Consider the following 19897-nt stretch of genomic DNA (forward strand, 5'->3'; position numbering starts at 1 on the left):
CAGAAGAAAACATTAGCGATGAGCAGAATTGATCCTTGGGTTTACTAATCAGCAAGAAAGAACCGATTGGCTGAGAGGAAGTGATCGTAATCTTGGAATATAATCACCAAGTCAGATTCCAGAAGGAAAGATGAGTCCCAAGGAATTAATTGCTGTTTACAAAATTATTCTGACAGTACAATCTAAGTGACCCCAATGCAGGAGAAAAGGAAAACTAATCAGGAATTCCCTGGTGATCTCTGATTTTAAAAGGAATTATACAGAAGATGAAAGAAGAGGGTATAGAGTAGGGTGGATTTATAAGATTGACATGGGAATGTAAGAACAAAAATAGGAACACTAAAATCCACACCGTATTAAAATTAGAGAAAAATTATATATATATATATAACCAAAGTAGAGGGCAGGCAGGGAAAAAAATTCCCCAGCTTTGTCTAGGACAAGGAGAGAAAGGAAGAGATCAACCAACTATTTGAGGAAGATAAGTTTACGTTAACAGAACTAAGAGAAAAAACCAACTATTCAAATTCTATTTTGTTTAATTTTAAAACCCAGTAATTTGTAGTTTATTTTTTCTTTTCTCATGGTTTTTGGGAGCCTCTTCTTCCTGGAAAAATGAAGGAAAAATATGTCTGTCTCTCTGCCCTGTGTGTGTGTCTGTGTATGTGTTAGGCTAGAAATGAAGTAAAAAGATGATTTGTAATGCGTAGCCTTTATATATTTAAGATTATCACCAATTATTCCCAGGAGGCAGGATGTACTTACAGATGATTTACTTGAGGAAAGTAAGGAAAGAATGAATTTCCCGAGGCCATTTTAAAGGAAGATAGATGGAGAGGAGACTTTCTCTAAAATATCATGACTTATAAAGCCAAAAAAACTTAGACAGTGTGGAATTGGCACTAAGTCTATCATGCAGACCAGAGGGGGTAATAATTGAGAGTCCAGAAACAGTTAAATTCATATACGGAAGCGTGATATATGACAGTGGTGGCATTAAAATTGGTAGGAAAAGTATGGGCTCTTTAGCAAATGGTGCTAGAAAAATTGGTTATCCATATGGAAAAAGTAAAATTAGATCCTGGTGACAGAATAAATTCCAGGTGTCTTAAAAACCTTAAAGTTAAAAACAAAACTTTAAAAATTTTGAGGTAAAAATAGGAGTGATTTTATGACCTCAGTTTAATGAAGGATTTCATAAAGGAAAAGATTAGTAAATAGTAAATTTGGCCTCATTAAAGTTATATTTTCTATACATCAAAGGGAACCATAAAAAAAGAAGAAAAGAAGACAAAGCCAATCATTGAGGGGAGATATTGGAAAAGTATGTAACTACCAAAGGATAAATATTTAGAACTTTACAATTAAGCAGTAAGGAAAAGGCAAACAACCTAATAGTAAAATAGGTAAAAGGTATAAACAGAAGAAGAAATGTAAATGTCCAACAAAATGATGTACAATTTCACCAGTTATGACAAAAATGCAAATTAAACTGGTATACCACTTCAAATGTAATGGGTTGCGAAAAAGTAACATCTGATAACACTAAACATTGGTGAGTGTGAAGAGCAACAGAAACTCTGCTACAATTTTGTTACAGCCACTTTGGAGATCACTTTATCAATAGCTAGAAAATTAGAAATGCATATACTACAGAACCAACTTGTCAATTCCCAGAACATGTACAAGACTATCCATTGTAGTCTTACTCAATTGGAAAAAAATGAACCACCAAAATATTTTCAACAGAAAAAAAAAATGGCAGGGTTCATTCATACAGCAGTTAAAATGAATGAAATAGAACTCATGTATCAATATAGATAAATATAAAAATATTATGCTCATTTGATATAATGAATCCTTTTTTGACAAACTGGAGAAATCTTGCATTGAAGGAGCTGATCATAGATCATGCAGATCAGTGACATTTTTAATATTTCAATAATCCTAACCACAAAGAACTGATTAATGGATTAGGTAAGGTGTTATCAGTTAGCTCTTTTTTTGTGATTAATAAACTACCCCAAAACTTACTGGCATAAACAGCAACTGTTTTACTTAACTCATGATTCTTTGAGTCTGCCGAGTTAGTGAGAGCCTCTCCTCTTCTAGTGGATCAGCCCAGGCGTCTTCACATGGCCATCTCATGGTTCAAAAGACCAATAAGAGAAGGCAAGCCCCAGTACATCAGTACTTCCTTGGACCATTGTTCAGTGGTTCAAAGCAAGTAATACAGTCAACAAAAGGTCTGGGGATGGAGAAACAGAATCCAGCTCTTGACAGAAGGAGCTGCAAAATCAGCAGCATACATTTGAAAGATGTATGCACCCAGAGATAGGAAGAATTGATGGGCATGTTTGCAGTCTTTTGCAGTTGTCTTTACCCAGGTGTCTGTATTTGGTCTATGACACTTTTATATTAGTTACTTTGATGAAGATCCTTAACTTAGGACCAGCTCAATATACAGCTTTTAGTAGAATAGCTTTAATCCCATTTTAGAACCCAGGACCATTAGGTCTCATCAGTTTCTGCCAGTAGAGGCATCTGCAGACCTTCTGGGCCTGATCGTCTCCATGGGAGGGGGATTCACTGGCAAAACAGTCACAGACGGGCTGCCATGAGGCTTAGCCTGTAAAGGTTAGAAGAGACGTAACTTTCAGAGGCTGGGTAAATATAATATTCTGCTTCCCCAGTAATGTGAAGGCCCTGTTTGTAGGGAGAGAACCACTTCTGTGGGGTATATAAGGTAGATTCAGCAAGACAGGAAAAAAAATCAGCAGCATTTTGGCTTAGGCCTGGAAAGTCAGTAAGTCCTTGTTTAGGGATTGTGCCATCCTTAGAATAGTGTAATATCTTCCTCAGAGAGGGACCAGAGAACTTGTCTTAGGAATAGTGTGAATGGACTTCCCTTCTTCTGTGACTCCAACATTCTAGGGGACTCAGGTTGAAATGAACAAACAGTACTTAGCAGCAGTACCCAGCTGGAGTAACTCCTCACTGTGGTAAAAGAGTTGGGTTGGGGGAAGTTGGGGAGAGACTAGAAAAAGACATACCAAATAGTTATCACTTGGTGGCTTGGTTATGGGTCATCAGTGTTTTCTTATTCGTTTGTTTGTTTGTTTTGTTTTTTACTTTGTGCTTTCTTTAGTTTTTCAGTAGCTATAATGAACATGTTATGTTAAAAACCAGGGTAAAAGAAACTTTCCCAAAGCCAGAATTTAAATCCAGGCCAGAGACTGTACATTATTTATGTTTATGACTCATACCTGTTTTAACCTGTGTAGAGGTGTAAGAGGCTCCACTCTCTAAGTGCTTATTGAATGCAAGAATAAAATTATAGGGAGTTCAACTTCAGTCCATGTGAGACAGAATTCTGTAATGTAAAGTAGTTCAAAACTGCAATGCCTTCAGCAGTAAATGCTCATCCCTGAAAGGATTCAGGCAAAGGATGGATAAACAAGCAACATCTTGGAAGGAGTTAACAAGCTGATTGCAGAGATCTGTTGAGGCATCATGGGGGGTTTGCGTTGAGTGGATGAGTAGAATTTCAGTAGATGAAGAAAGGGGTTGGGTGGAAATGAAAGCAAATAGTTAGAAAAAGATAAGCCCCCAAACCCTCAAATAACTGGGATTCTTAGATATTCAAACTTGAATAATTAGATTCTGTTGAAGGAAAAGATTATGTTTTTCAATCTAAGCATTGACTTCTGATATCTGCCATTTGCTTCTATCTTACCCCATCATGGAACTGTTTTATTAAAATTTATTTTAAAATAGTATCCCATATTCATTTTATACATCTTTCTTTTTTATTCTAATTTCTATTTTTAGAAACTTCTCAAATTTCAAAAATTGCCCACTGGCTTTAAGCAGGAAAGCACCATTGATGTGGTATATAAAGATGATAATTTATCATCTTATTATAAGGTAGCATTATATTTCATTCATATTATGTTCTCTTTATTGTGTATCAGTGTTAATATAAGACCTCTGATATTTAAGAACATCAGTGTCCTTCCCCTGAGAAATCACCCATTTCTGAGACATTGTGATTTCTTGTCAGGCTGTGCCACAAACAAGTTTAATTTTTGAATTGGAGAACATAGAACCAAACTTAAGAATGCATTTGGGCCTTGTTCTTTAACAGTTGTTCTGAATGACAATTAAAAGAAAGGAAATAAAGAAAATATACCAGCAGAACTCTTGTTAACTGGAATGTTTTTCAGGTTTTTCCATAAGGTGTCGACAGTTCTCTGTCAGCTTGTAGGCTTGCAGAGCACAAAGCAGTCTTGCTTGTCAGGTGTTCTGAGGCATTCCTTTCCTACCCCTCCCAAACGCTCAGGGCTCTAGTTCAGATGTTTCAATGTTGTGTAATTTATTCTGTCTCTAAGTGTCATTGTCCCACTATGGCATGATTTGCTTTCAGATAGGAAGCCTACAGCCTATCACCAATTACCCAGAAAGGGTTTATGGCACAGATCTTGCTTGATCTTACATTGACAGTATATTCGGAGTATTTAGTTGTTAATAAAAATAATGGAACTATTATAGTAAAATATTCTTGGTTAAATTTTATATACTTTTTTTCATTGAGGGGATTCCTTGATCGTACAGTGATTTTCTTATTTCTTTACAGAACATTGTATTGTATTTTCTTTACAGAGCATTGTGCTAATATATAATTTTATTGTTTTACTTACTGGCTTTATATGTATATATATATATATCTTTAAGCTCTTGGGGTGCTTTAGTCAGTAGTCTTTGCCCAAAGAGCAAGAAAGAGCACTTTATAATTCCAGAAGTGTTCTTGGTAGTCACAAATAAAAAGGAAAGTGAATGTCAGTTTATGCTTCCCTGTTATTAGCTAACTACCATTCCAAAGAGGAGTAAGGCATTGTTTTCACTGAGTGTCAAGTTAAGGATTTGGAAATGGTACTTGTAAACTATAGATTTGCTGTTTCCTTTAAAATCAAAACTTAAGTAAATGAAAAGAGAAAATATTCTAATAATAAAATATTTTAATAAGAACACATTTTGAAATTAATAAGAATACATTTTTGAAAAATGGGATAACCTACATTTTCTGTAGATTTGAAGGTATTTTTAAATAAAATATTATTTGGTTGATCATCTCAAAATTTTAGTCATTAAGATGTTTAGTTTAAAGAGACTGATGATTTACTACCCTTAAATTCTTTTACTTGGTCATATGTATCAGTTCCTTTCATTAAAGGAGAAGTATGTATATGCTATTTACCATTTCCTATAGAATAAGGATGGTATAATATCTGCAAAAAGCCATCAGTACCACTTTATAATCCTTTTATTATATCAAAAACTTGTAGGTGGCCAACTAACCTTGTGGAAATAAAGAAGGAAATATGGTAGTTGAGAATTTCCATTTTCAGAATACCTCTTTAATTAACTTCCTTTAACAATTCAGGTCTCATCTTAAAGAATTGCTTATAGGAATGTCTCTGGCAATCTGGTGTTTAGACCAGAGAGCGAAAGCACATAAGGCATGGGCATTTTACCAGTCTTTCTGTTCTTTATCATATGCTGTTTGGTTAGCACCTAGGGGGTACTTCTGTGCCTCAATTCCCCAGATCTTTAAAAGATAACAATATAGCCCTGTAGTATATACATAAAAATAATTTAACAAAATTTAATTTTTCTATTTAGTTAAATTTCTCCATCCATGGATATATAGAGACATATGTACACATAGTCATATATAAATTCCTAGTAGTGACACAAAATCTAAAGCTTAATCTTTAGAATGACAAGACATTAAAATATTCATGCCAGTTTTTCTAAGATATCAATTTATAGGAGTAGATTTGGCAAAGCTATCATTTGTAATGATGACTGTAATACAGATGGATTTTAATGACTGTATATAGAGTCTGGGGGAAAGAGGGTAGCAATCATTCTTTGTTTTTTTTTTTTTTTAGGATAAAGCAGAAAAATCTGTTTTCTCCTATATATGGAGGAATTTGTTAGAAGCAAGGACTAAAATAAGAAATTACTGATCAGCTAGGAATTACATTTATCTTGTCTTCCCACTTCACTAATATTTTTATCCTCCAAAACTGTATGGATATTTTTATAGAGAAATATTACTGACTTTTGGATGAATACCAGTATTTTTCGTTTGCAACTAGGAGAACATTACTAGTGTTGTCTAAATACTTTTCAGCAAGTCATCAGGTATTTTATTATAGACATTTTGGGCATAAAAATTGATAATGGAACATTTTGTTCTACTCCAAAATAAATTAAAGAAGAATAATTGCAAGGTGGGGATTTTAGATGATTCCTTATGGCAATGATTCTCAACCATGGGATGCAGCCTTCCTATGGGGTATGATTCAGAAGGCAGTGTGAGGAAAGAACTTTTAAAATGTGTACTTCTCTTTTAAAAATATGTCCTTTATTAAAAGTTCCTGCCATAATGGTCCACTATTACCAATAGGATTGCATAATGCTCCTCAAATGTGTTGTGGTGGTAAAGTTTGAGAAGGACCTAGGGGATAAGACAGTGTCTTATCAATGTAAGAATCTATAGGCTAATCAAGTGAAAGCACTAAACCATCTGACATAGAAGTGACCAGAGAGTGGGCACATAGAAAGAAAGACTAAAAGGAGCCCTTTGGTATTTAATAAGTCACTCAAAATGTCTTTAATAATATCAGATCTCTGGATTATTCACTTACCTTCTAGTAATCAATTACCTGTTTTTCCTCTTGGTATTTCTCTTGTTCTCCAACTAATATTTTATTTCTTTTCTTGATTCACTAATATGTGTGGAAAGATTTGGTAGTTCGATAACTATGCAAACCTCACTAAGTCCATTTTCAGTAGCAGAAATGGTTCTGTTTACTGTTCTTATATACATGAAATACTTTTACTACGTTATACTATTGACAATAGATAATTGCTAAAATAGCTTACTCAGAGCTCTTAATCATAGGAAATAGGGAATAATCCATTTTCAAAATCAATGTTGTTTCCCTAAAATCTACCTTCACCTTTGGATTGATACTAGAAAATATGTCTGATCAATATTTTTTTGATTCAGTACCTTTGTGTCGACACATTCATGATTAAAAAAATAAGTGAGATTTAAGGAAAGAGGTAAGTGCAGTTTCTTTTAATATTTCTAAAATATAAGGGCAGAGAATCTTGCCCATGATTCACAAGTTTGCTGTTGCAAATAGCAGCCTTGTGCTTTTTGGCCCATTTCTGAGATATTGGATAGAGAACCACTAGCTGAAAGAATGAAGACTAAAGAGCCTTGTCTCTTTTCCCCATTACACTCAACACCTTGTTAGCACTATTAGTAGGGTGAGGGATACAAGAGATGCTTTCTTTTTTGCCTGCTGTTAGAATAAATAGAGGGTGTTAATATTTAGAGCAGGCTATTTCTATTTTTATTTTTTTGAGCAGTCTATTTTTAAACACCAACCTCCTTCAGTATTTTAAAAGGAAGATTTCCAATAGAATAACAATATATAAGAATCAACTCCTAGAAGAGAGGACTGTGATTTTTTTCTATACATTCTTAGTATCTACAGTAGTAAATTAAATGATCTCAGAATTTGTAATCCGAGATTATACTTGACTTGAAGTTCACTGCATCTCCAAAATACCACATTCATAATCTTTTTCGAGGGTATTTGCTCTCAGCTGAAATAAAAAGCTCATATTTTAATCATTTTATCAAAGATAGAATAAACTCATCTTCCCCACATATACCTTAATACCCTGGCAAGCAAGTAAACCTGCCTGACACTTGTAGTTAAAGAGCCCTATAGGTTTTACCCCATACACTATAATAAACATACAAGATAAAAATAGAAACAAAATATGAGTAATAAAAATAAGGGGTACTTATTGCTTCATATTATTCTTTTAAATATATGTGCAGGATAGGTGTCAGAATTAAATAATAAAAGCTCTCTTTGGCCACATATTGTGATTAAAGATTTTTAAAATTCTGGAGCATTAATTATGATTAAATATAATTAATACTGATTCTTATAATAAAAAGAAATTCTGAAATTATATGTATCTATTAACTAGCACTTAATAATTCTTTAAACACGTGGCTATAGTGAAGCTTTGTGGGCAATGCCCTACAAGTACAACATATGCAGCTGCTCTGGGTACTAAGTTAATTTAATGTATATTTAAGTAATTGAGAAAATAGCTCACTTGAAAGTTGGGGAAATGTGGTTTTATTTGTCCTTTTTGTTAATGATCTTGGGAATCCTGTCTTTGGTACTTTTGGAAATATTCTTGAAATGCCACTTAGGACAAAAATAAAGATCCACTGAATGAGTAAATATTATCATTGCAAACCTTGAATATTTAATTGCATGTTTGGATTTTACAGTTTTGTGTTCATTGAATTTGGAAATTCTTACCAGCCTTGATGTCTTTGTAAGTAGTGACTAATTTAAAGAGGAAAATACAGCATAACTCTGTTAGTGAGCATTCTCCTGGGTCTGTAGAGCCACTGTGATTCCACAGAGAGAACTATAGTTACTAGAAATTAATAAATACATAATAATGAATTCTAAAAGAAGTTTGATTTGTGGGTGAAACAACAGTACAGAGGAAATAATTTCTGAAATTTTCTTCTTCCGACCAGCTCCATTCATCTATACTGAAACCAGTTTTTCCTAACACATGAGTTTGCCCTTTTTCTGCACCTCCACCTCTTCCATCTCCTCCTCCTCCTCCTCCACTCCTTCTTCGTCATCATAGTCATCCTCTTCTTCTTCTAATTGCTAAATTCTGTAATCCAAAGTCTATAAGTTTAAGGTTATTTTAAAAACAAGTAAACAGATTTTCTATTTTTCTGGTAATTTTACAAGGTCTATAGGTATTTAGCACTGCACTCTGAGTTATTTCTCTAATCATATTTTAAGGGGGAAAAATGAAGACTCTGTAGCTTGCAGTGTATACTATTTACACCTGATACTTCAGAGATTTTCAATTATTTCCAACTAGGAGTTTCTTAGCTAAGAACTTTATTTTAACAATGAAAAAAATATTGGACAACATTTGCTCTCCCTTAACGGCCAAATTATGGGTGCTAATGCTTCCATTGGAAACACAGACAGTAATAGGTAGAACAGTTAAAAAAAATATTCTGAATACTGTTGGCTTTTTTTAATCACCCAAAAGAAAACCTTTGATTTGGCAAAACCAGTTTCAGTTGAGAAATATTTTAAGAAGTATTTTACTACCAAGTGAAATATTTTAAGAAGTATTTTACTACCAAGTAAAATATTTTGAGTGTAATTCAAATACATTTTTTTTTTTTTAGGCATATGCTTGTCTGTGTGGACAACTTACAATATTTATCTTACCTTAGGGAATTTTTTAGTAATTTAAATGTGCTGAGTAAACTTTTATTTTGAGGATCTTGTCAGAGGGTGAGATTTCTTAGAGTTAATTTCTTTGTACATTTTAAACTTATTAGTAATTTTTCTTTTTAGTCAGTGACAAGATTTTTTTTTTTTCAAGATGTGAAATCTTCTTTCATGTGTGACATGTTTGAAACCATTGCTGAAATTTTTTTCTAAATATTCTCCCACCAATTAGGGAGGAGTTTGGTAGAATATAGTAGGCTATGGTAGTAATGTGGGACTTATTTGTCCCATTACCACTGACACATGTATATTGTAGCTGAACGCTTTTAATTATGTATAGTGCATTATAAAATCTGGTTTAACATATTGATATTTGCAGTAATACAGTGTGGCTGAGAATGAGGGCTCTGGGGCCAAACTGTCTGTCTGACAACTCCATTGCTTCCACTGATTTGCTGTGACCTTGGGCAAGTTAAGTTTACTTCTGTAAAATAGGCACAATAATAATGTCTAACACACAGGCCCCTTTTGGCAAGTAAAGAGATAGTGTATGTGCAATGCATAGAACTTAGCTCCTGGCATATAGTAAGCCAGAGCCCCCATGCTCAATCGTGTAGTTTTTACATGGCACAAAAGTGCCCCAAGTTGTCCAGTTGAGGGAATGAACGGGGATGAACAGGGCTGAAATTCATTCCTCACACTTTTTGTTGACCATACTCTTGTTTGTTGGGCAAGGTCACTTGAAAGGAGATATTCTTTTGATTTTGAACAAAGGTACCAGGTAGAATGTTGGTTGCTGGAGATGTCACCTGTTTTTGTTATCATCCTAAAAAAGTATACTCTCCTTCATCGTCTGGTCTTCGTGGATTTTGAAGTCAGCCTACTTTCCACATAATTGTTATGAAAGTGTGATGTACCAACACTCCCTCCACAAGGTAAAGTGGTTGGAAAGAGAATTTGGAAAATAGGCAAGTGATCATATTTAAGCTCCATTTAGCCTCAGTGTTACTATATACAGTTTCTCAATCAGCAGAACAATAACTATGCTTAAGGTATAGCATATATAGTAATTAAAGGAAAATGCATAGTGATAGAATAGGACATCTATAACAAGACAACCATTAAAGGGCAATTTATGCTTTTGAGTTTCCACTGGAATTGTAGAATAAAATCACAGACACAACATGATTATAAACTGCTTGATGAGGACAACTTTTGAAATTAATAAGGCTAATTGATAATAATGACAAAATTATTATAACTGGTAGGATGGATGGGTGTTTGAATTACTAAAGTGTACCCTATATGTAGTGTTCTGACTTTCAGTATTCTTTCTGACATAATGGATTCTATGGTAAAATAAAAAGAGGAATATTTTAAAACTAATATTTAATTTTTAAGGATGGCATACATAAGAATTTTAATTAAAGCACAGTAAGAAGTGAAATAAGGAGTGTGAATTTTGGGCTCCGCATGGTAACACAAAATATGAAATCTATTTTATCTTGAAGCTGCTATTGGAGAAAAAGCCAGGAGCTCTGCCATGTTTTCAGTGATACTAAGGAAATTGAGCGTGACTCCTATCTCTACGGTGACTGTTTTGTTTAACCACTTTATGGACTCCACTTCATCCTTCTTTCTGAATCTGGACACAAACCAGTTTTTGTCCTTGGCCCTTTCTTTTCTCTCTTATTACCTCTGTTGAAATATCACTTGGATATATTAGGTTGGCAATTTCATGTAGTTCAGCTTATAGATTCAGCTAGACTGGTATAACATCTTTGAAATCATGTTGACTCACTTCCCCTTCACGGCCACCATATCTCGTTTTCAGGCAATATGGTTGTTTTCTTTCTAATCCATCTCCTCCCTTCTGTTTGTAGTTGCAAATTAGTTTTCCAGCTCCCCATCTCTTCCTATACCAATCAACCACACTTCAGGTCCACTGTCTATACCATGACTCCAGCATAGATTTCCAGACTTGTCCTAATCCTATGTAAATAGCCTCATTAGAGACACACTGGGACACTAATTATTCCCTGTTATGAGACACACATGTTTCTATTTCCTTTTGTGTTCACCTTTTTTTTTCCTTCTTGTTCCTCCTCTACTCCTTTCCCAAGCCCCAGCCAAAGGTAAAATCTATGTTTCTTAACTTTCAACCCTAATACACTTAGCATGATGCCTTTCAGATGGGTATTGAATAACCACAAAAAGTTATGTTCAATATGCCTACTGTAATTCTGGGGAATTTACACTTCCAACTTGTAATCTGAAAGAAACCGTATACCTATTTGTTTATCTGCAGCCTTTAGCATGGGGGGGAGGTGATTACAATTATTTAATTGTATGTCTTTTCAAATGATTACGAACTGCATTAAGATGTTTCCAATGTGTATTGTAGTGTTCTGTTGCCTGGTATAGTGCCTGGAAGACAGCATATGCTTAATACATACTCTAGAATAAATGTTGCAGAAAGTAGGCACTCAGTGCATGTTTTAAATAACACATACAGTTTTATATATTTAATCTTTGTAATTTACAACATATTATCGGATGAATTAGTCACTATTAACATTTTTCCCCATGTGCTATAAGAAGGAGGTACCTTAACTAACTTTGTTACCTTTTATATTATAGTATCCAGAAAGGAAAATTTTCAGTAAAAAATTTATTGTACCATTAGTTGAATAGATTTTAAAAATTGTTAGTCATTTCAGTAGGGCATTTTAGTTTTTGCAACACACGAATATTTAACACTGTAAAGGATATGGTCATTCAAACATTTAAGCAATTGTACAAATTATCTTCTTTAATATGATGAAATAATAGAAAAAGATCCTTCTTTTTAATGTTAGATGACTAAGCATATCCAAAATATCTGGAAGGTTATTGCCATTATTATATTAAATTTATTATTATATCTTTATAAAATCAGCAGTAAAATGAGATATCATCCAAATAATCTGTGGTTTAGAATAACTGTGACCAAGAATTAAGGAAATAATGTGTAAAGTTTTTTACTAGTGAGAGAATTACCTGATTGAAATCTCAATAGCGTAGATATCTATGACCTGAATAAAACATTAAAATTTAAGAAAAAAAGGCAAATAGTCTTTGTATCTCTGTGTTTCAGGTGAGGTATCTAAATTTTCCTTTTATTTTTCCTTCTCATTAACTCATTTCCTTTTCTATTAAACCCATAGATACAAGTCTCTGTGCAGCTCCAAATGCCCCTATTCCGTTTTAGATGGTATTTCCAATAAGGGCACTGTTTCTTGCAAAGAATATTACATCTCACTAATTGTCCTACAAATCCCATTCTTAATTAAAATCAAAATCTTCATCATAACAACTTTACTATATAGCTTGCAAAGAGTGTGTTCTTTCTCATTTGTTCAGAGGACGATGCTCTGGATACATCTTTTTTTTATTTTTTTCTTTCGAAAAGGAGCAGCCCTGGTGAGAAAAATTTACAGCAATTGATTTTGTTTGTTTGTGGCTGCAGCCATAAAAACTCCCAAGCAAAACTAAATAGTGCTTGTGAGGCACACGCATGGTGGTTCACAGGCAAACAGTAAGTTTTATAATATTGTTAATGCCAGACAATAAGGCGAGGTATGATAGTTCCAATTTCATCATTTGTCTCTGTTTTGTACTAAATTGTACACTCCATCATGCATATGCTGGCTATAATGTGACATATTTAATTCTGCATTTAGTCTCTGCTTTGTTATACATGCACAAAAATAGCAAGTCGGCTTCTGAAATGCCACATATCAGCCCTCTAACTACAACAACAAAAAATTAAATACAAACTAAGTTTGAATAACAGTAATGGTGGGAAAATCTATCCCAGGGTTCATTCTTTTTACAGGGAGTTGGCAAACCAGGAAGAATAGACTTTGTCATGTGCAAATATGGGAACCATAAATGGTGAGGAAGGCTTTCCCCATTGTCCTCTGAGTTCGCCACGAGAGAAAGCGAGTAAGAGAAAGAAAGACACGTTTGATAGAGTTGTGAAGAATGTTTGAATAGCTATTGGGTGTTGAGCATTGTCTTGCAGTGACCTCAATTCGGTACAGTAGAGACCCTTGAAAGCACTGTCTGAAGTCACAATACCACTATTCTCCTCCATTTAGTAAAAGGGATTAGTTAAAAGGGTGACGTTCCGTGCAGAGAGTTCCAAGTATTCCATGAAACAAAAGGCTCTGAAATGTTTTTGAAGTTATTTTTAATTGAGTTGAACTAATTTAATAAAGGTCCTAAGGAGGAAAAAAAAATAAAGGAATGTGATTGTTTTATGATTCCTCACAGATGGAATGGACATTTATAGCATACTTCTCCTTTAGTGTTCCAGAGAACAGTAGCTCCATTTACAGCTACTGTTAGCAATTTAAAACTGCTCCAAAATGAAGTCTTTCAAGAAGTTGACAGCTTATAAATAAATCTGTCTGATAAAATTGAACATAAACTGCATCTGTGGTTAGTTTGCCAAAATTAATTCTACATTTAATTAGAGATAGCAGTCAAACATATTTAATAAAAAACAGTCTCGGAGAGTAAATCAAATGAAGTCAGATTTTAGCAGACGTTTTGCATTTTTTTTTTTCAAAGAGTGATGAAATGACCTCACCTCTCTGATTCCCAGTTATATGGCAGAGCAAGCTCCTAAAGTTATGGGGAAGCCAATGAGTTCACACTGTTTGGATATGTTCCTTGCTCAGCTGAGGGTAAAGAGAGAAAACGATCTTTTTGTGATTTCTCTTTATTCTGTCATTGGGTTTTACTTTGATGCTGTATGTATTAACTTAAAAGTTAATAAGCATATTACTGCTAATGAATACAGAGTCCAGATTAAGGTAATTCTAACTTACATATTTGTAAGTACTTGGATTTTTTTGTGTGTTTTGTTTTTTGGCTTCTTTGTCAATCTTTCTCTCTCTCTCTCTCTCTCTCTCTCTCTCTCTCTTTTAAACTGAACCACTGCAAAGAGTTGTTTTAAAATCATAAATTAGGTACAGTGCCATTTTTTCCCTAGCAAAGACCTTTTAAAAAAATCAGCTTTGCTTATCAAGTATTTGTGCTTACTCTGCATGGTTTAAGCAATGTGGCATTAGCTGTGGAATCCTGGAGAAGAAGCAAAAACACACAGATCAATCTAGAATGCAGCAAACAATATTATGGAACAAAAGCAACTTACGGTTCAAAGGGCAAAGAAGGAGATCTTCAAACATTGGAAGTTTCAACACGTAGTCCATAGTCCTGTGTGAAGTATACAAATAGACAATAGAAACCAGCATTAGCAATAAAAGTTTCAAATATGAATAAAAATAATATGGTCATGCACAAATGCATACAAAAATTGAAATCAAGTAAGCCAAATTTTATTTTGATCTTTTTAAGAGGTATGATGTTACTTTCTAGCAATATAGGAGAATTTAAGAAATATATTGCGGGATATAACATTGTTATACTTGGTTAATAGCAAATTTGGATTAGACATTAAATATGTATTTATTGAGCTCCTCTATATTATTTGCATTGCAATCATGGAGATGTTTAATTTATATTAAATATTTTTCCAAGCATCCACATGTTTTGGTTTTATATGGTTATTAATAGAGCTTCTGCCTGAAATAGGCCAAGACATTTTTTTTTTTCAATTCTTCAAGTTGCATTAGATATTTTTTCCTTTTTTAAAAGTATTTTTTATTTTACATGCATAAATTTTCCCTTACAGTAACTTTATCAAACTTTTTGCTAAAATGCCTTAGAACAATAGGAAGTGAAAGTAGTACACCCTAATTCCTGATGTTAAAAGAATGTGTCATTGTTTTGAGGCTTACTGTGTTAGCCTTATATTGCTGATACTCTGAAAAAAGAAAGCAGTAGCAAATGTACACAACAGGAATTCTAGCTACAAGTTACTTTTATTTTTTTTATTTTCAAAACTCTGAGGTATACTTAAATGCCAATGCATTATACTTGTCTAATCATTTCTTAAAATTCAGTCCAGCCATACCCTATAATTAAAATAAAGGTGTTTGAGGTATTAAAAAATCAGATATTGCAAAAGGAAAAGCTGACCAGTTCAATCATGCCATAACAACTAAAGCATTCAATAAGATAGCCCAGAGGACAGAATGATCTCCTTAACTATTTATATATTGAAACCAAGGAAATCATTATTTCAGTCAATGGTCTAAAATTAACAGTAGCAAATTTTGTTCCAATTCCATTGTAGGATTAGGATATTATTGCAATTTTGAAGATAAACACGAAATAACTGCCCCTCTTATTTAATAAAAAATAAACAAAACAATCAAATTGCCTCCTTAATTTAGGTAATGTAAAGTATAAGATTTATTATTCTCATGTCATACATTTTTTATAGGTCCTTGGAAAATAGCTTTTTTTTCCCCAAAATTTAAGAACTTTGTTATCGTTTATTAAATGGTTAACAGTTAGGTGGTTCTTTGTAGTCTTAGGAGAAAAGCCCTTTCTGCAGCACATCTTATCTTGTGCTTAATCACACTGGGTCAAGGTTTCTTCATATTTAAAATGAAAATATTAACTAAATAAATTCTAAGGCAGCTTTTTGGTCTTTAATTCTACAATTAGAGCATTTCTACCCATTCTGCTTTTTCTCTTAATTTTAAACACGTGCCATGCATTTTCATCATTTTGGGTGGCTTCATGAGGTGGGATGGAGTAGAGCAAAACTACTGGGGAAAAGAGACACAATTTGTAACTGGATGCAGTTGTAGTTTCTCCTGTACCATCAGATGAATAAGGTTAAGCAAAGGGAGGTGCTCCCAAGACATTGATGCAGAGCACTGGTCATGGTGACAATATTTCCATTAAAAATTCTATATGGATAGTAAAAATTGTCATCCTTCCATTGCTAAAGAGGTTGAGAGATTTGATTAAGAAATGTCTAAAAGAGTGCTCTTCAAAGATATATATGTTCTAGAAATGTTAATTAAAGTTTAAAAAGCTAAACAATACCTTATACTTCCTTGAAATCAATATGTGGGATATATAGGGATAGGGCCAGTTGAGGAAAGCAGAGAAAATTGCTCTCAAGCATCGATGTCTCCACCTTTTGAGATTCTCACCATGTGTCACTGTGTACCACAATATTCTCTTGACTGGACTCCCAGTGTCCTGTCTCTTACTACGGATCCAGTTATCTCATTGATGACGCCAGTTATCTTTTAAAATGCTCATCTGGCTATGCCATTGTCCTGATTAAAAACCTTTTGGCCCATTTTCCTACAGGATAATATGTAAACTCCTAAGCCAGGCAAGCAAGACCCATGTCTATCTTACCCCAACACATCTTTTTAACCTCCATGTTATGCAGTTGCTTATCTTTGTTTAGGATGCCCACCCTTCAGTTCATGACGTCAAAAATCATGGCTCATCTTTCAGAAACCAAAACAAGCCATCATCTTTTCTGTCAAGCTTTCCTTTTTTCAGGCAAATAGTCATTCACCCCTCTTTCTATGCACTGTTATGACACTCACTATGTTGACTTGCAGTTGCCTTCTTTCCACCCTGTCTTCCAAAGCTGGTGTGCTTTTTAGTCACCTTTTAACCTTTTTTTTTTTTTTAAATATCTACCACCAAGCATGACATATATGTTTTTTTATATTCATTTTATTGAGATATATTCACATACCATGCAGTCATACAAAACAAATTGTACATTCGATTGTTCACAGTACCATTACATAGTTGTGCATTCATCACCAAAATCAGTCCCTGACACCTTCATTACCACACACACAAAAATAACAAGAATAATAAAGAGAAAAAGAGCAATTAAAGTAAAAAAGAACACAGGGTGCGTTTGTTTGTTTGTTTGTTTGTTTCTTTCCCCCATTTTTCTACTCATCCATTCATAAACTAAACAAAGGGGAGTGTGGTCCTTATGGCTTTCCCAATCCCATACGACATATACATTTAAGAATAAATCAATGAAAGTTAACGCTATAGAACAGTAAAATGTAACTGATAATTAGAATTATTTTGTTGCCATATGTCTTTTAGAGGTCATATTGCCTTTGTATGCATTAGAACTATAAATTTGTGCCATTTTATAAATTCTAATAATGTCTATTGTGATTTAATGAAAATGTAGTTCTCTATAGTTTTAGATATTACTTATTTAAATATTTCTAACTTATTCTTAAAGTTTTCCAAAGCTTACATATTTAATGTAACATTCAGAGTTGCTATGGGTATGTTGTTAAGATTTTAAATTGCCATTTTGAAGCCAAAACTGAGATTTTAGTCTTCTCTTAGCACTACATATATAATCACATGAAAATACCTTTCAAAGAGAAGTACCACCTTATATAAATTAGTAATTTGTTTTAATTGCTTCAAATGTTTCAATCTCATGTGGATTTTTGAAGTTGTGTGCAGCTTTGATGTTTTATTAATTGTTTTCAAGGTGGCTTTCTTTCCAGAGTGAAGCATACATATTGATTTTGTGTATGATGAAGACTGAAATTTCTATCTTGGCACTGGTACTTCTTGCAATCAGATCTAGAAAGGGTTTGATCGTTTTAAAGCAACTCTCCAACAGTTAAGTATTGGCTGCCAAAGTTCAATTTAGATAAGTGAAGGGGAAGAGTTTAGAAATTTCACACATTAAATGTGTGATGGGAAAAACCCAATATAATGCATTAAAGAAGCAGCCTTTGGAAGGAAAACATGGGAGAATCATAAAAATTATGTGCCAGTCTCCAAAGGTTTTCAGTCAGGTTTGGTTCAGAAAAGCCCTTGAATGTGTTGGAAGCAGATTTTGGAAGGGGCTGTGTGGTGTGTTGGGGAAAGCACCAGAGTAAGTCTTGGTTACACATAGTCTGTAAAATTGACTGTGGTAGCATGAAAAAGATTGGTCTGTGTAGTTTGCCACTGCCAATCTTCATGATTGATACAGACTGTGGGAGCCATATCTATCATATGGTGCTCCATATTGATTGTTGAAATCTGCAAAAATGAATTATTTTGAGTGTATTTTTCCATATTATTGGCTAATGTCTCCTGTGTCAAACAGTTTAAAAACATTTGACCCTTGCTCTCAATTCTCAGGTGTTGCTATGACTAGAAGGAAACCAGATCACCGTTTCTCCATTCATTATAATTGAAAAATAATATTGTGTTCTAATTCTTAGGGAATACATACAGTGAAGGGTAGCTTCACATTTGAAAAGTCATTGTTTAAAAGGTTCTCAGCAGGTCAGTTCCTATTTTGAGGGATATTTTAGCTATTTCATTTTAAAAATTGTCATCTAGTCTGTATGAAAGGGAGTTACCAATCTCATGTCAAAGAAACTATCTTAGAAGAACTTTCAGTCTTACAAACCATTACAAAAAACACAAACAAGAAATAGATTTGGATCTTTTTTATTATTGGGATTGTTCCTACTTATCTGTGGAATACAGATGCAATCAACATGAATATGAAAATACTTCAGACTTTTTCAAATTGAAAAGATTCTGCATATTTTGCAAGGAGCAAATGACATAGGAGAATTTCCTTTAAATCACCTATAATGTCAGGATCATTATAAAGTAAGCAACCAGAATGCTGGATTTGAACATAAGAATGAAAACAGATGGTATTATCATTCTATCCCAAGCAAGCACTGTGGTTTTTTGGTCAGAGTCTGATTAAATTTTCTGAAATTATTAAGTGGATAGATAATAGAGAATAAGAAAATGAGAGCACAGAGGCTTGCCACGTCTTTAATGCTCATTTAAACAAAACTGTCTATAGGTTCAATAGGCCCAAGCCTGGGTTTTGTGGGTGTACAAGGCGCCTCTCTAGAAAAGTTGTTTTGTGTGATGATCACCATTTAATTAAAGGAATAAAAGATAATAATAAGCCACCCAGACCTAGATGTTGGATGCCACACATGTTGGAGAAAGGCTATGAGAAGAAGAAAAAGTACTCCTTCGTTCTGCAGGGTGGATTTAAATTAAACCAACAGGTTAAAGTAACCACCACTTTCATTTTCTGCCTCCACAATCTTCCTCCCCACTTTAACTCACTCCCTTGTCCTCCGCCTAACTATCAGCTGTCTCATTTCCTCTTCTCCAATTGCTAACTTCACTTCCTTTATTTACTAACAGGCATTTGAACATTCTGGAATGTTTCCTTTGCATCACATTATGCATTAGCATAATTTTACTTTGGCCTCCTTGGCTTCTTTGAAAAATAGTTCTGAGTTAAACAGTTTAGTAAAAGTCAAACAAACAAACAAAACTCAAGCCAGGAGACTCAGTGATTACTTTCAGTTTGACTATAACTGAGGCGCATTCAAACTTTGGGTGCGTTTATTTCAACCTTGTATTCTTTTTTTTTTTTTTTCATGTGGTTCAGTCATGTACTTTAAAGTATGATTTTCTTAATTACAACAATTTTTTTTTAAAGTTTCTGTAATTCAGGTGAGCAGCTTTGTATTTTGGCTCCACCCCCATATATATCCATCTGC

The 19897-nt window shown here is 33.8% G+C and overlaps 1 protein-coding gene and 1 long non-coding RNA gene across 13 annotated transcripts in view; one reads left to right on the forward strand and one right to left on the reverse strand.

The window, feature by feature from the left end:
* SOX5 (SRY-box transcription factor 5) overlaps positions 1-19897 on the forward strand; it is a 1020679-nt gene that overhangs the window by 473946 nt on the left and 526836 nt on the right. The gene's annotated exons all lie outside the window — the stretch shown is intronic.
* The window catches only part of LOC119541847, a 108943-nt gene that overhangs the window by 63714 nt on the left and 25332 nt on the right, over positions 1-19897 (reverse strand). For all 3 annotated transcript variants that reach the window (XR_005218360.1, XR_005218359.1, XR_005218361.1), the window contains one exon: positions 14587-14648. This is a non-coding gene — a long non-coding RNA (uncharacterized LOC119541847). The remainder of the gene's footprint in view (positions 1-14586; positions 14649-19897) is intronic.

The sequence above is a fragment of the Choloepus didactylus genome, chromosome 8 (genome assembly GCF_015220235.1).
Source record: "Choloepus didactylus isolate mChoDid1 chromosome 8, mChoDid1.pri, whole genome shotgun sequence".
In the NCBI taxonomy this organism is placed as follows: Eukaryota; Metazoa; Chordata; class Mammalia; order Pilosa; family Megalonychidae; genus Choloepus; species Choloepus didactylus.